General features: G+C 58.2%; 1 long non-coding RNA gene across 1 annotated transcript; it reads right to left on the bottom strand.

The window, feature by feature from the left end:
* Window positions 1-6,555: 6,555 nt before the first annotated feature.
* LOC123817481 lies at window positions 6,556-10,776 on the bottom strand. The gene is made up of 3 exons (XR_006785431.1): window positions 10,700-10,776; window positions 8,957-9,443; window positions 6,556-8,810 (listed from the first exon to the last, which is right to left on the bottom strand). It is a non-coding gene; the product is annotated as an uncharacterized LOC123817481 (long non-coding RNA).
* Window positions 10,777-14,987: the final 4,211 nt, after the last annotated feature.

The following is a 14,987-nucleotide window of genomic DNA, read 5'->3' as shown; positions in this document are numbered from 1 at the left end:
TCATTGTCTTTGTCCTCACAACAACCATCTGCACAAGATACATTTTTATCCCATTGTACAGATGAAGAAACCGAGGCAGAGAGAGTTGATAAGTTGTCCAAGACCACACCGCTTTCTAAAAAGCTTGAAACCCACCGCACGAGATGTTCTGAAGTCCCTTTCCGCCCTAGTCATTCTGCTTTGGGTGGCTCCAAGCCCCGTAGGGACTGGCAATCACTCAGCCGGTAGCTCCCAGCTCCCGGCTGCCGAGAGGCCTTGTTTGAGGCAGGGCCAGGCAGGGAGCAGGGACAGTTCACATCCACAAAGAGGCTGTACTTCGAGAATGAGCCAGGAGGCCCTGGCCTTGGCCCATCAGCTGTGGCCATATTTCTCTCTCCGCAGAAGGCACCTACTTTCCTGCAAGTCCACCAGCCAGGAACTGTGGCTGAAAAGCGACATCTAGTGGCCAGTGGTAGAACTGTAGGCTTCATTCCCCCAGGGAAGCTCTGGAGGACAATGAAGAATGGGGAGAAATATTATATTATAAATATTATAGACTAGGACAGCTATCTAAATTATTTATAGAGATTTAAAACACAAAGGCACGAGAGCCTTACCCCAGACCTAGAGAACCAGAACTCAGGAAGAGGAAGGGGAGAATCTGTCTTTTGAGTCCAGCCTAGCTGAGAACCCCAAGCAGAGGCGGCTTTTGGGGGGGCAGAGGGGGGGACAGACCTGTGCTGGTCAGAAGAACTTTGCTGTAGCACCTCCAACCGGCCTTTCCCTTCTGTCTGAGCCACCAGAACTTTCCAGGCAGCCGACAAAAGTAAATCCCTTAGGCATTATTTACAAAAGGGAATCTAGCTGTTCCTTACATTTGAGTTGTGCTTTATTAGGAAATAGCTGATAGAAAAAATGTTACTATGGAAGTGGAATCAGTCATTTTAGATCAACGTCAGTAAACTTTAGTCCGTGGGTAGAGGATACAAAGGATTTTCTCTCTCTTTCTCTCTCTTTAAGGCAGGGGTTCTCAGTTGGGGTCGATGTTGCCTCCTGAGAGCATTTGACAATGTCTGCAAACACCCCTGGCGGTCACAGTAGGGGGTGCTGACATCTAGTGAGCAGAGGCCGGGACGCTGTTGGATGTGCTACAATGCACAGGGCAGACCCCCCGCAATCAGAATGGTCCAATCCAGAACGTCAGTGGTGCGGAGGCTCAGAGCCTCGTGTGAGCGAGCACCAGGCGCTGCATCTGCAGGCCTCCTGAGGGCAGAGACTCTGACTCCCCCCCCCCCACCCCCAGGACCTGGCAAGGGGCAGCTTCCCAGCCCACCCCGAGTGACGAGAGTGCAGGGAGAGGTGCTTGGAGGACAGATATTTAGTGCGGACACATTTGAAAACCTCCCCTAGCCCGCACACAGTTCTGGGTGCATTTCTACTGGACGAGGGCTTCCTAAAGCTGAGAAATCTCACTCTCCGGCTGGGCAGTGGCCAACCAGGCCACATACCCTCCGGGAAACGGGGAAGAGCGGAATGCCAGGGGGAGCTCAGCCCCAGGACGAGATGGATTCAGTCTCAGGTCTCCCAAGCTGCGTCACCCTGGGCAAGTCACGTGACTTCTCTGTGACTTAGTCTCCCTCTGTACGGGGAGGCTCCTGCCCATCCTCCCGGGTTGTGGGGAGAGCGAAATGGCATCACCTGCAGGAAGTGCTCCCCGCCACCGCCCCACCCCCCCAGAGCCTGGCCCTGTGAGCGCTCGTTAAATGTCAGCTATTACTGGCATCACTGCCGTTCGTGTCTGGACTTGGTTGTGCGTGGCTGCTTCACGGCCAGGGACGAGCTCTCGCCCACGCGGCATTTGAACACGAGTCATAATGAAGCATAACTAACGGATGCCGCAGACAGAGGCAGAGGACCCTAGGCCCACAGACCCTCGGAGGGAGGGGCCTGAGAATGTCCGACGGTGGCACGCTCCCAGGCGAAGCTGGGCAACCTGGTTTTAATAGAAAGACATTGGAGTTCGGCTGCCCAGGGTTCAAATCCAGGCTCTGCTGCTGACTGACCAGCTGATCTTAGGCCAATTATGTAACCTCTCTCTGCCTCGGTTTCCCCACCTGTTAGGAACCTGTCCAGCACTACTCTGGCACCCAGCAGGAGTCAGCAAAGGGCAGATACTCCCTGCCCCTTCTCTAGCTCTCTAACTGGTGACTGTCGTCTTCCATATAAAGCCTGTCTCCTGGTCCCAGTGTTTCCCTTGGATTCGTCCTTTTTCTCAGTCCCCACTGGTCTAGGGGCGGGATATGAGTCACCCTCTGGCACCTCACAGGTTCCCCCAACTCTCCCGCCCGCTGCCCCGGTGAGTCCTTCAAACGGCGGCCACGACAGAGCCCACACCGTGGTTGGCAGTGTTGAAAGCATTTTCCTCACTGATTCTTCCCCTCATCCTGCACCCTCATCGCCCTGATCCCCTTCAACCGGAAGAGCCCCTAAGAAATGTCACCGGTCCCGCCGATGTCGCTGCGGCTGCGGTCCATAGCCTTTCGACCTGAACCGCTCGTGTTCTGAGCTCCTTGCAAACCTCAGGCCACCCAAAGTCAAGTTCAACGTTCCTCCCCACCAGAAACATGCCTCCGCGCCCCACGCCTCGGGACTCCCCCCCATTCCGCCCGCTCCCTCTGGCCACCCAGGGTACGGGGCCCAGGTACCGGCGGGAAGAAGTGGCAAAGTTTCCAGATTTCATTTGTAATTCTCTGCAGATGAGATGTCAGAAATATTGGAAAGACAGAGCCGTAAATCTGATCCTAATATAGCATAGAGCTTATTAACGAAGAATAAATCACCCGGGGGACCCTCCCTGGAGTGTTCCGCCGGGGCCCGCGGGAGGGGGGCGGATGGCATATTTATGTGCGAGTGGGTCGGGTCTTTACTCTCTCAGATATACGGCCGAGGCTGATTCGTCAGGGCAGTAGCCTTAACATCAGCCAATTATACTTTTTTTCTAGTGAAATTAATCTATTCTATAGAAATCTCCTAAGCATTTATTGGATTAGGCCCACATCCAAATGTAGAAAATCACACACACGCACACACACACCACTGTGGGACTCTGTCAGGCTGGGAATTAGAGCAGGGCTACCCCCTCCCCCTCCCCCCGGCTGCCCCAGACTAAGAAATTCAGGCGCAAGGGGCTGGAGGGGCCGACCTTCACTGCCCAGGTGGGTAAACCGAGGCCCAGAAAGGCGACACCCTCACAGTCACGGAGACGGCTGTGGTTGGTGTGAGACAGGACCCCCCGGGCCCCTTTTCCCGACCCCCAGAGATGTCCACATCCCGGTCCCCCGATCGCCCTAGTGTGACTCTGTTGCCTTACCCGGCAAAAGAGACTTCCCAGTGTGATGGCCCGAGGGATACCAAGACGGGGAGATTATCCTCGATGGGCCCAACACAGTCAGAAGGGTCCTTAAGAAGGAAAAGGGGAGGGAGGCCCGAGGGACATGGGGCCCTGAGCCGGGGACTCTGGAGGCTTCTAGAAGCTGGCAGGGCTGGGGGAGGGGAGCAAGGAGACATACCCTCCCTCAGAGCCTCCAGGAGGAAGGCAGCCCGCTGACCCCTTGACGTGGGGCCGCTGTCCTTCAAACTGGAAGATGCTTGTGCCCCTCGAAGACGCTGACCTGAGGTTTGTCCCAGCAGCAACAGGAAAGTGACAGAGTGTTAGAGACAAGCTTCGTCACCGCCAACGGCACTGCCTGCGTCTGCAAACTGTGGGAGAGGGGCCCCTACCCTGGGTCACCCCGGGTCACCCCTGGCGCCCAGGGTCTCCTCCTGTCCCGAGGCCACGGGCCCGCGTCTCCCACCTGCTCTTCCCTCACGGGCGCTGGCGGCAGCAGGGTGCCCGCCCAGTGCTGGTCCCCTCCTCTGCGGCTTTCCCGCACCTGACCCACCCCGGCCTGGGGAGGGGCAGCCGCTCCCCTCGCCAGGGTTACCACCACTGCGCCCTCCCCTCTTCCACCCGCTCCCCTCGAGGATTTCCTTACCCCTGAGGAGCTGAGGAGACCGTGACCTTGTCCGAGGCATTTCCCCTGCAGCCGCCCCTGTTCTCAGCCGCCATCCCCACCGGCCCTCATGGCCAGGAACCGAGGAGGGAGCCACCCCTTCTCTAGGCCTCGTCGGGGGCCTGCTCTGGTCTGGGTTCCTCTCTCCGTCCCTGTCCCTGGTGCCTCTGGACAGGACAGACATGCGGCTCAGAAAGCTCCCGGGAGGGCGGCGGGGGATGGGGGGGCACCTGGGAAGCAGACCCGGCTGGCGGCTGGGAGGAGGGAGGGTGGAAAGTTGTGAAAAAGAGGCCACCAGAAACGGCCGCCTAGCCTGGCTGGCGGCTTATTAAAGGGGCATATTCCCAATACCCCATACCTGCCCCCTGGCCGGGGCCGAGTCCTGAGGGTGGGCTCAGGAACGTGCGGTCGGACCCGCACCCCGGGGTGCGCCCGACTGCACGGAGATCACGGAGCGGGAGGGCTGGGAGGCCAGCACTCCTGGCTGGGCCCCCCGAGGCCAGCTGGGAGTCGTTTAACCTCTCCCAGCTGCAGCGTGTCTCCCATAAAGGGGGGGGGGCTGATCCACACGTGACCAATCACGAGGGTTAGTGTAAAGACCTAAAGCACAGAGGCAGAGGCTGTGGGCGCTCTGGCCGTGTCCCCTGGGGCCCGTCACCTCGGAGCCCAAAATATCTAATTTCTGACTGTCCGAGGGCCAGAGAGCCAGTGCCCCGCCCCACCACTCAGCAGGCTCCCCAACGACAGGACCGGGTTGGTGCTTTAACACCCAGGCCCCCTCACCCTCCGGGCAGGGCCACTCGGAGGTGTGGCTCCCACACCCTCCCCCCCTCGACACCCACCCCCAGTCCCCAGCAGGTACAAGCCCCAGGGGTCCACGCCCCAGGGGTAACACCCTTTGCAAACGGCCTTCCCTGCCCCGCTTCCCCCTCTCCCCCGGGAGTTTGGGTGAGCCACTCAGACGGACAGCTGGCCCTTGCGTCCTTGTCTCAGGTCAGCTCCCCGGAGACCCCAGGCTAAGGTTAAGCCCCAGTACAGGTTCCTGCGGCCAAGAAGCCAAGAAGCGAGTCCTCTTTGGCTGTCAGTGCGGCACCTGAGTCAGCCCAGCCCTGGCAACGTCGCCGCAGGTCCCTGGGCAGTGCCGCGGCCTGGAGCGGGGCGGGCAGTCCCTGCCGTCCAGGGACCAGTGAGGAGGAGGCCGGGTCCCACCTGGCCGGAAGAGGGAAGGCACCTCACCCTCTCCTTCCCTGGATCCCCCCATATCCGCGAGCTGGGAGCAGGGACTACATTCCCACCTCCAAGCACTCATCTCCCTGGGGCCCGGGTCCCCCAAATCTGGAATCGCCCCTACCCACCACAGTCTCCAACCCTATCCCTGTGAACTGGTTCTCCCATGCTCCCTGGAGACACCTCACAGCTACATCTGGAAGCTGCCAAGCCAAGCCCCCCACAGCCCTGGGCCCCTGCCACATGCATTCTAGCCCCCAGGGACACTGAAGTCACCTCCCAGAGAAATCCCTATGATTTCATCTTCTACTTAATCTTTATTCCTCCTCGCACTTTTTCAGAACTTCACATAATTTCTCATTTGTAGCAACTAGGAAGCCATAAATCGCCCCTTTATGTCTGAGGAAAATCAATTGTTATTTGACACTTTACCTTAATATTCCTGACTTCCTTCAACTGTAATAAAGCTTCCATCTGCCTTTTATTTTACAGGCAATTAGTAAGTCACCTTTTAAAAAATTTTCCACATTTTCTATCAAACGAACGCCAGGATCGAAAGGGGAGAGCTGTTTTATGGGATTGAACTCACCCAGTGGAAGGGGCTTATCTGTAGCCTCCGCCGTACCAACACTCATTACTGGGTTTTATTGATTCGGGGGCTTTTTAACCCTTAGCAATAATACAGGTGTCCCCAGCCGCCGGCGGCGGCACTCGGGAGGGGGCGGGGACGCGGGGAGGGGCAGGGAGATGCTCCGCGCTCCGGGCTGGGAAGGCAGAGAAAGGGGTTCTAACCCTTTGAAATGTGATCGCTCCGGGCCCAGCCACATTCCCGGGGGCTAAATCACAGCCCAGACGCCCTCTTTTTTCCTCCTTTGGGTTTTCCCCCTCAAATTACCCAGGGGAATGTGACACGATTGCCCTCCCCCGCCCCGCTGGGATCAAAAGAAAGAGGACTGTCCGTGGGGGTCCAAGGAGCTGGCTGTGTGGCTCCTGGCTCTGCCCCTTGGGGCCCAGGGACCTCGGCCGGCCGGGGAGGTGAGGGCACCTCCGAGGCTCGGTTTCCCAGCTGCAAAGTGGAGAGAAGAATCTCCCTCCATCCCCCTCACAGGGCTGCTGGGGTCTGCCCACTGGACCCCAATTGTAAAGAATGCTTGGAAGACCGTCTTTCAAAAAAAGATTTTATTTTACTTGTTTTTAGAGAGAGGGGAAGGCAAGGAGAAAGAGAGGGAGAGAAACATCGACATGTGAGAGGAGCATCAGTTGGCTGCCTCTTGCACGTCCGGGGGGGCGGGGGGAGGAGACGTGGCTGCAACCCAGGCACGTGTGGAATCGAACCAGAGACCTTTAGCCTTGAGGGACGACACCCAACCAACCAAGCCACGCTGGCCAGGGCTGGAAGACCATGTTAAGAAACCACTTGGCGAACTTATAACACTATGGTTGTGAGGAGGAATCTCAGTCCACAAACTCCAGGATGACATCGCCCTGGTTTTTCTAGAATGCACCCTAACCTGTCCTGACCTCCATGCCACAGAACCACTGGCACTTTGTCCCCAGCGTTTCCCCGGTAGCCTCCCCCACCTCACCCACCATGCCCCTTCCTGCAGGCCTCCGTCTGACCCCAAAGCCTGGGGGACCTTTCTCGGTCCAGACAGGAGGGCTGGACGCGTTAGAGCGGTCAGCAAGAGATGAGAGTCCAGGAGCTGAGCACAGAGTCCAAGGTGAACACAAGACAAGGCGGCAAAAGCTTGCCCACGGACCTGCAGTGAAGCAAATGCAGGGAATATTCTTGGTAGAAAAGCATTTCTTGGTAGGAAATGTTCTGGGTGGCAGGTGCACAGTGCCTACAATTCTTTCCACGTTGCTATAAGCTGAAGTCTTCCATTAAAATGCTGGAGGGGGCAAAGATTCAGTCCGGGGCAAATTTCCTGGGCGGAGGGCCGGCCCGTGGCGGGAGAAGGGAACTGGCGTGATCAGGCGAGGAGGAAGGCAGGGGGCCTTCTGCCTCCGGAGGCATCTGGTAACGGGAACTGCTACATTGTTTGTGGGCCCAGTGCAAAATGAAAACGCAGGGTCCTTCTTCGTACGTTGTCAAGAATATCAAGACGGCAACAGCAGGCAGCGGCCTCTTCAACTAAGTGCCAGGGCCTTCCAAGGCGAGGCCCTGTGTCCCTGCACAGGTCGCCCACCCACAAGGCCAGCCCTCTCTGTGTGGATGAGAGGTCTGTTTTGACCAGTCCCTTCCCACCCACCTCTCCATGTCTGATCTAAACAAAACCAAACACCTCTCACCCTAGCACCCGATGCAAGTGAACACTAAGGTGGGTGGGTCGGGGCCTTTTCTAAAACTGACAAGCCAGAGAATGCTCGGGCAGCCCTCACCACGCGGTAGCTACCAGTTCAGCACCAGATGCTGTGTTAACTCATTTAATGCTCCCGACAGTCCTCGGAGGTAGGACTGCTGTGATTCCCACTTCACAGATGAGGAAACTGAGGCAAAGACAGGGCAAGTCTCGCCCAAGTTCTCAGAGCTGGTGAGTGGTAGAGACGGGCGCTGGTCCCGAGCAGCCTGGATCTGGGGCCGTGCCTCTAACCACTGCGCTCTGCTGCCGCTCTGAAAAGAAAGCTGGGAAGAGCGGACATTGACAGCCCCGCCCCCCTCCCGGCTGGAAACACGTTTGCTTGTCCCCAGAGGACAGTCTTCTCAGAGTTTCTAGCTCAGAGCTTCTCGGCTACTATGTCAACACACATCACCTTGAAGTATGTCGTAGTTATCACAGTCCTAGTTTTAAAGTAGCAAGGCCTGTGAATGATGGGACTTTTTAAAAAAATTAGGGCCAATTTAAGGAGTGTCCCTCCCACTAATTTGCCTCGCAACTGGCCTTCCGGACGGCAGGAGAAAGCGCTGCAGAAGCAGCCAGCGCCAGAGCTGTGCACGGTCCTGACGCAGATTCTCGGGGCAGTGGGACACCGACGAACATCTTCACAAGGCGTGGCAGGGCCGGAGAAGCAAGAACTGCCACTCTAACTTTATATGGCAGTGGGTGAGACCTGATTTTTTTTTAAAAAGCCACGCTGTTTCCTGGGCTCCTTCTCTCAATACAGCTGCCCCAAGGACACCACTGACACCTGGTGGCCAGGGGTAGAATTGCAGGCCTAGTATCTGCAGCAGACCAGGCAGGGTCTTCCTATCTGCAGGCCTGGGCGAAGAGCTGTATCCCCAACTCCAATAATCCCACCTCCCCTAATTCCAAATCTCTCAGTGTGAGATTGCCCCCTACCACGGCCTTCTTTAACCCCCATCTCCCTTGCCCGGTTCCTCAAACCCAAAGCAATCACAGTTGTTTCCGCCCTTCAGAGACACTTTGCCTCTCAGTCTTGAAGCCACCATGCCAAAGGGACCTACATGCGGTCACAGCAGGAAACAGGAGACCAGCCGTGTCTGGGTGCGTGAGGAAGCCCCCCTGGGGAGGAGGCCCTTGAGGATGGGCAGGCATTAGCCAAGGAGACAGCAGGGGTCAGACACCAGAGGAAGAGCGGACAGGACTGGCTCTGCAAGAAGAGGACATAAGGTGTATTTGCGCCAGGGTGCGCTCTGTGCTTACTATTCTGTTTTATCCTCACAAACAACCTGGCCGGGGAGTTTTGTTGCTCACATTCTAAGGTACGGACGTCATGATTCAGGAAGGTCAACATACCTGCCCCAAGTGGTCAGACACGACCCAGGTGGGGACGAACTGGGTCGCCCAGGAAACTCAGTGAAGGTCCAGGGTGGCTTTCAGGCCCCTCATCGTCCACGGCGCGGAGGCCTGCCCCGTCCTCAGAGGCTCTGCCAGGGCGGATGAGGGCCTCCCCAGGGCAGCTGGCACCGGCTGGACTGTGCTTCCATAGGGGATGGCAGGGGGATGGCAGACACGGAGATTTACGACGGCCGTGGCCTTCATGACTTCATGGTCAGGAGTGGCGCCATTTCATCTCATCACTCAGTTTTGTCTAGCAATAGCTGCAGACCTGCACTCCAGGGTGGCTCCCGGTCGTGAGCAGGTGACCTGTGACTCTCCTAAATCATATTAATATGCAGGCCAGTGGTCCCGTGCTTCCTCCTTTCTTCCATCTGCAGCGTCTCCCGCCATCCGCCAGTCTCTTCCCTCCATAACGCAGAGGCACGCAGAGGCGGGGCCCCATCTGCCCACCCAGACAGCCAGGTAAACTGTCAAGGAGCAGCAGGTTGGCTTGGCCTCGCCCCCACCCTCCAAGAATTACCATAAACACCTTCCTTCCCTCTCTCCCCTTCCATCCATGTCTTCTTCCTTCTTCCCCTCCCCACGCTCGCAGCCGCATCTAGCGGTCTCCCCACATGTTTCAGGACCTCCCTGGTTTGGGGCTGCCTTGCTGAGCAGTTCCGATGAAGACATGACCCCTTCCTCCCAGGGGACTCAGTCCTTGAACAGGACCCTCCAGGAGACCTGTATGCAAGGGGGCTCCCTGTGCTCCCCTCAGCCCTCCTCCCAAGTGCAAGTGTGGGAACCCCCTCCACACCTGCCTCCATGTCCAGGGGCTTGCTTTAGGGTTCTGGGGGTCCAGGAAACGGATGGAGACAGAGCAAACATCCCATCCTGGGTGCAGGCTGGGTGCTCCAATGACAGGGTCTTGGGCACAGGCTGTAGGACCGGCTCAGCCGTGGCCACTAGCTGGTGATGGCGCTGGCCATGTCCTCACTGGTCCTTCCTACCATCCACTCACCACCCACCTCTTCCTGACTCTCAGAGGGGCCCCAGATCTGTCCTTAAACCCAGCACTGCCTTTGCTCCTCCTCCTCCCCGAGTTCTTTCCTGGGGTCCCACTCTACACCTCTGGGCCCTCCACAAAAAAAAAAAGCTCCTTCACTTTTCTTTCACAACAGAGCTGGACGGTCTGTTAAAAGCCAAATCCAAATGATTAGCAACAGACAGCTGCCCTTCCCTAACAGCTGGGAGGCTGGTCTTCAAACTCTCCCCAGGAGGGGAGAGGCAGTTGTACCTGCCCTGCTGGAGCTATGCTCCCCCCACACCCCCCACAGCTTCGACCCCCAGGGACAGCAGAAAGAAAAGGAAAGCAGGCCCGTGTCCATACCAAAACAGAGGACGGCTCCTGACAGCCCCCAGAGGGCCCACCACCTCGGAAGTATTATTAACGCACTAGCCGCCTTGTACCAACGCTGGTTATCATTTTACCTTTGTGAGGAGCCTTCTCAGACCCCGTCTCTTTCACAGCCAACGTGCAAGGTCGGCTTTAGAAATAACAGCCGCCATTAAAAAAACACCCGCCCTGTGCTGGGTGCTTTCCATATGGTCTCCTGTGTAATCCTCACACCGACCCTGAGAGGTAAGCACCATTATCCCTACTTCACAGTTAGGGCTCTGAGAGGTCAGCTTGCCCAGGGTCATGCAGCTAAAACTTACCAAGGAGGGGCTCGAGTCCAGGTGGGTCACGGCTCTGGTAGGATAGGTAGGTGCTCCCGGCTGATTTCTGGGGTGTTTGCGCAGAGGCGCAGAAGGGCTGTAGTGCTGGACTCTGCCAGCAGAGGGCTCACCGAGGCCTTGGAGCCTGGCACTTCGCGGACTTGCCTCGAAAGGAGGTCTTGTCTGCAGCGTCTGCAGCCCGGACCATCCCAGCCCAGCCGTGGCTCCTTTCTCGGAGGCTGCCCTGCTGCCACAACCTGTGGGCAGATGGGGGCCAAACCTCCAGGCCGCTGCAAATAAGCAGAGGTGCTTTTCCCGACCTGCGTGTCCGGTTCTAGAACCAGCCGGTCAGTGAACGCCTCTGTTTCTCAGTGCCTCCGTTTCCCCCTTGGCGAACCTACAGGGTTGGTTTGCGCAGACTCCTGGATCCCTGGAGGCAGTGGTGGGTGGGAGTAAGAGAGGCGTCGCCTCCGACACTCCAGAGAATCCAGCGGAAGGGGCGCAACCGCCCACTAGAAAGCTGCCCAAAGCAACCGAGGTGCTCAGAGTTGACCGCCCTGCAGACACTGGTCATTTCTGGGATCCACGACTAAGAAACGTCCCTGATGTCAACGTGAAAGACGTAATTAAATGCAAGTGCACGCAGCTGCTTTAATAAGTAAGAACGGCAAATCACAGAGCCGGTGAACTTGGAGGTTGGGGGTGGTCAGCAGAGGCGGGGGTCCCTTCCAGCTCTCCCAGTCCCGCCTGTCTTTCACCCCCACTTTCTTCTCTTTTCCCTGCAGAAAAATTGTCACGAGTCCCCTGAGCCTGGCTGCTCTGTGCCCTCCCCACTGCCAATGCCATCAAACCCGATGACCAGAAGCAGGGCTTTGCTCTGAGAGGGACAAAACGGAGCCGCAGGGTGAGGCCCCAGAGCTCCGGCCTCCTCTGGGGAAGGATCCGGGTGCCTGGGACGCAGCGGCAAGGACCCCCATGGCCAGGACTTTCACCAGCCTCCTCCAGCCAAGGAGGGGTTCCAGGTGCAAACTTTTCTCCAGTGCAGGGACAGACGCCCCAGGTGGGGAAGAGACCAGACACATGCACAGTGGTGGGCAGCTGGAGGCACTTCATCCTGGCCCGGGGCCCCAGGAACAGTTGCCACAGTGACCTTCTTGGGCAGAGGAAAGATTCAAATCCCCTGTCACCCCAGATGCGTTCTGGAGGATGGCTGCTCAGGGCTCAGAGCCTCCCTGGGAGCTACCGGGGCACCTTGCTCCCCACAGGGAAGCAGCAGCCACAGGATGGCTGTGACCTTTCACTTTGACCCTTTACTGCAGCCTGACCCCTCTGAGGCAGGAGTGAGGCACAAGGGGTGGGGGTCCCCGGCACCCCCCCCCCCCCCCCCGTCAGAGGAGCAAAGGTGTTTAAACAAGAGAAGTGAGGGCTGCAGAGAAGGTTAACAGCCCCTACAGGGCTTGACCCTGGTCGCACAGCCAGTGAGGGGCGGAGCCAGGCCTTGAACCTTCTTCTCCGAGTCCCCCAGTCACAAAAGAGAGGAGAGAAGGAGACCGTGAAAAAAGTGTCAGAGGCCATAGGGGCACCCGCTGGGGGCGACCCTGCCCCGGAAACCTGATCAGTGACAATTCTCAGGGCAGGCTGGACTGCTCTGTCCAAATACGGGTGCTCCCCGCACCCGAATGTGAAGCTCCCTCAGACCTGGAAGGTCTGTGGCTGCCTCTGCAAGGAACTTAAGGAGCCTCCGCTAACTCAGGGGCATCCCAGTGGCAAATCCTAGAGACCGCCTGAACCCAGAGCTGCTGAGGGGTGCAGAGGGCTGTTTACAGGACACAGGCCGCTCCAGGCTCCTGCAGAGTCCAGTCCTTCTGCCTCCTGCTGCCCCCACCCCCACCCCCAGCCTGCAGCAGCCCCCCCGCCCCCCAGGAAACTGCTCTCTCAGATTCCCAAATGGCCTCCTTCCGCTTCCCCCTCCAGTGCCCCTGTGCAAACATTGCCCCCCCCACACAACTTCGGCACCTTCTCGTGCCCTCTGGACTCCTCAGCGGGCGTTCCCCACTCTGCATTCTGGCTCTTAAGACCCTCCCAGCAGTAGCCCCCCTTGCTTTCCACCGCACCTGCCCTCCAGACAGCCTGCTTTGTTCCTTTCCCCTTCGGCCCAACGAGGACGCTCCCTTCGCATTCCTGCTTGGTTCTTTCCTGTCCCCCCTGACACACATGACCACCTCCTCACGCACCTCCCTCCCTCCCTGGGCCTCCTGAATCCTTCCCAGCCCCTCCCTCCCTGGGCCTCCCCAGGCCAGCCCTGCCCGGCCCTGAGACCTCTCCACTCTGATCAGCAGTCCAAGGCACCCATTCCCCACCCCCTTGGCCCAGTCGCCCTCTGCCTGGAGAGCCTGCTGGGCCACCCCAGGGAGCCCCTACAGGAGGTCCCCAGCCAGGGACCTCTTCTCTGATCTCCTAGGTGGGTGCTCAGTGCCTGTTTGTAGATTGATGAGAGACTCTTGCATTTATAATCCTTTCTCCGGGAGGTCAGCTCCCGAAGTACATGGAGGAGACTGGTTTTGAGAAGTTTCTTTTTATGCCTTTTGGAGGGACAAGCTTACTCGGAAACGTCTGTTGCAGGAGAGGCAGGCAGGCCTAGCTGCTCGTCATGGAGCGTGGGCCTCGGCCCTGGTCTGCTAGGCGACCGGCCTTCCACACCCCCCACTGCCCTCAGCCAGTCGCAGCAGGGGGCCGGAATCTCTACCTGGAGCTAACAGGTTTCCCGCCTTCCCCTCTCTGGACTTCGAAGTCTTTCTGGGCAGACACTGTGACCCATTCATCCCACTGTCCCCACATGCGTACACCAGAGTCACTGGTGGTGTTGTCACCAGGCTGCCCAAGGCTCACCCAAGTTCATCCGGTCGGTAAGTTACTGAGCTGGGGAACGGTGTCTCGCTCAATAATCACACATTAAATGAAGGATCGAGGCACTTTCTGTTCTTCCTGAAAGGGGGCATGTTTATTCTCAGGGTGACGCTTCTCACGCCCTGCCATCCTTTGCCCAGACTGTCCCCACTTCTGATGGCCCGCCCCCTGTCCTGCATGCAGCCATGCCAGGCTCACACCGTCAAGTGCCCAAAGACGAGTGCTGTGACCACTCCAGCCCCGAATGACCTTCCGGGCTGCAAATGCCTGTGGAGGCCACACTGTTCCGCACTCACACCTTGCGCTGTCTTCTATGTCTTGCTATTGTTCTATGGGAGTGCGTCTCCTCCCTGGAACCGGACTGTGTAAGAAACACAGAGAGGCACCAGGGTTTGTTGCTGCCAAGTTGAACACGCGGCCAAGTACTCAGGGTGGTGCCGAGACCACGGCGTGCTCTCCGTGGAAGACACCGAGGGCTGCCTTCACGCCCGTGTCGGAACAAGATGGGGTAACAACGTACACAGTCGCCTGCCCTGGGCTCCCCTCCTCCCACCCCGCTGCACTGTTGACCTCTCTCCACCCACGTCCTTCACCCCGTTCCAGCCTCCTCGCCATTCCTTGAGCTCTCCGAGCGCTTCTCCGCATCGGTGCACTTGCCCACGTTGCTGTGCTCCTGGCCTGTGCTGTTCTCCTGAATTTCTGCATGCTCCCTCCCTTCCCCACTCCCATCAGGGCTCTGCTCCTCCACCTCACTGGAGCGGCCACCGCTGCCCACGCTGCCTAAGACAACACAAGCCCCACCCACACCACCTCCCTCCCACTTGCTCCGCGTGTGTTTCATCCTGGCACTGAGCACGGGCACAGGTCCCTGCTTTCGTGTGTGTGTGTGTGTGTGTGTGTGTGTGTGTGTGTCTCTTACACCCTCCCTAGGAGCTCAGCTCCACGAGGGCAGGAACTTGGTCTGTTTCACTCACTCCAGTACTTCGGGCAGTAGGGACTCAATAAATATTTGTTGGCTATTGTTAACAGCAGAGGGTGGAGACCGCCCCCAGTCCACTGACTTTCCCATTATCTTCCATTTAACATCCAGAAAACGGAAGCTGAGGCAGATGTGAGCCTGGGGCTGTGTTGGGGGAGAGGGGTTCATAACCTGGACATAGCTCTCTCTCCGCCCTCCGTGTCTACATGCAGCTGTGAGGCTGTAGGGGTTAGGCTGCAGGGGTTAGGCCACAGGGATTTGGCACCCCACTCCTCCTCCCTGCTAGAGTCACAGGCCCGTCCACACATTCTGGAAGAGCAGAAGCTTAGGCCTGGGTTTAAGGCTGAATGTGCTGCAGTTCTGATGATAACCACCAGATGGCGACCCCGGGCCCGTATTCCC

Source organism: Phyllostomus hastatus, unplaced genomic scaffold (genome assembly GCF_019186645.2).
Source record: "Phyllostomus hastatus isolate PE091 unplaced genomic scaffold, TTU_PhHast_1.1 phas_contig_210, whole genome shotgun sequence".
Classification (NCBI taxonomy): Eukaryota; Metazoa; Chordata; class Mammalia; order Chiroptera; family Phyllostomidae; genus Phyllostomus; species Phyllostomus hastatus.
This window is presented reverse-complemented; position numbering and strand designations above follow the sequence as displayed.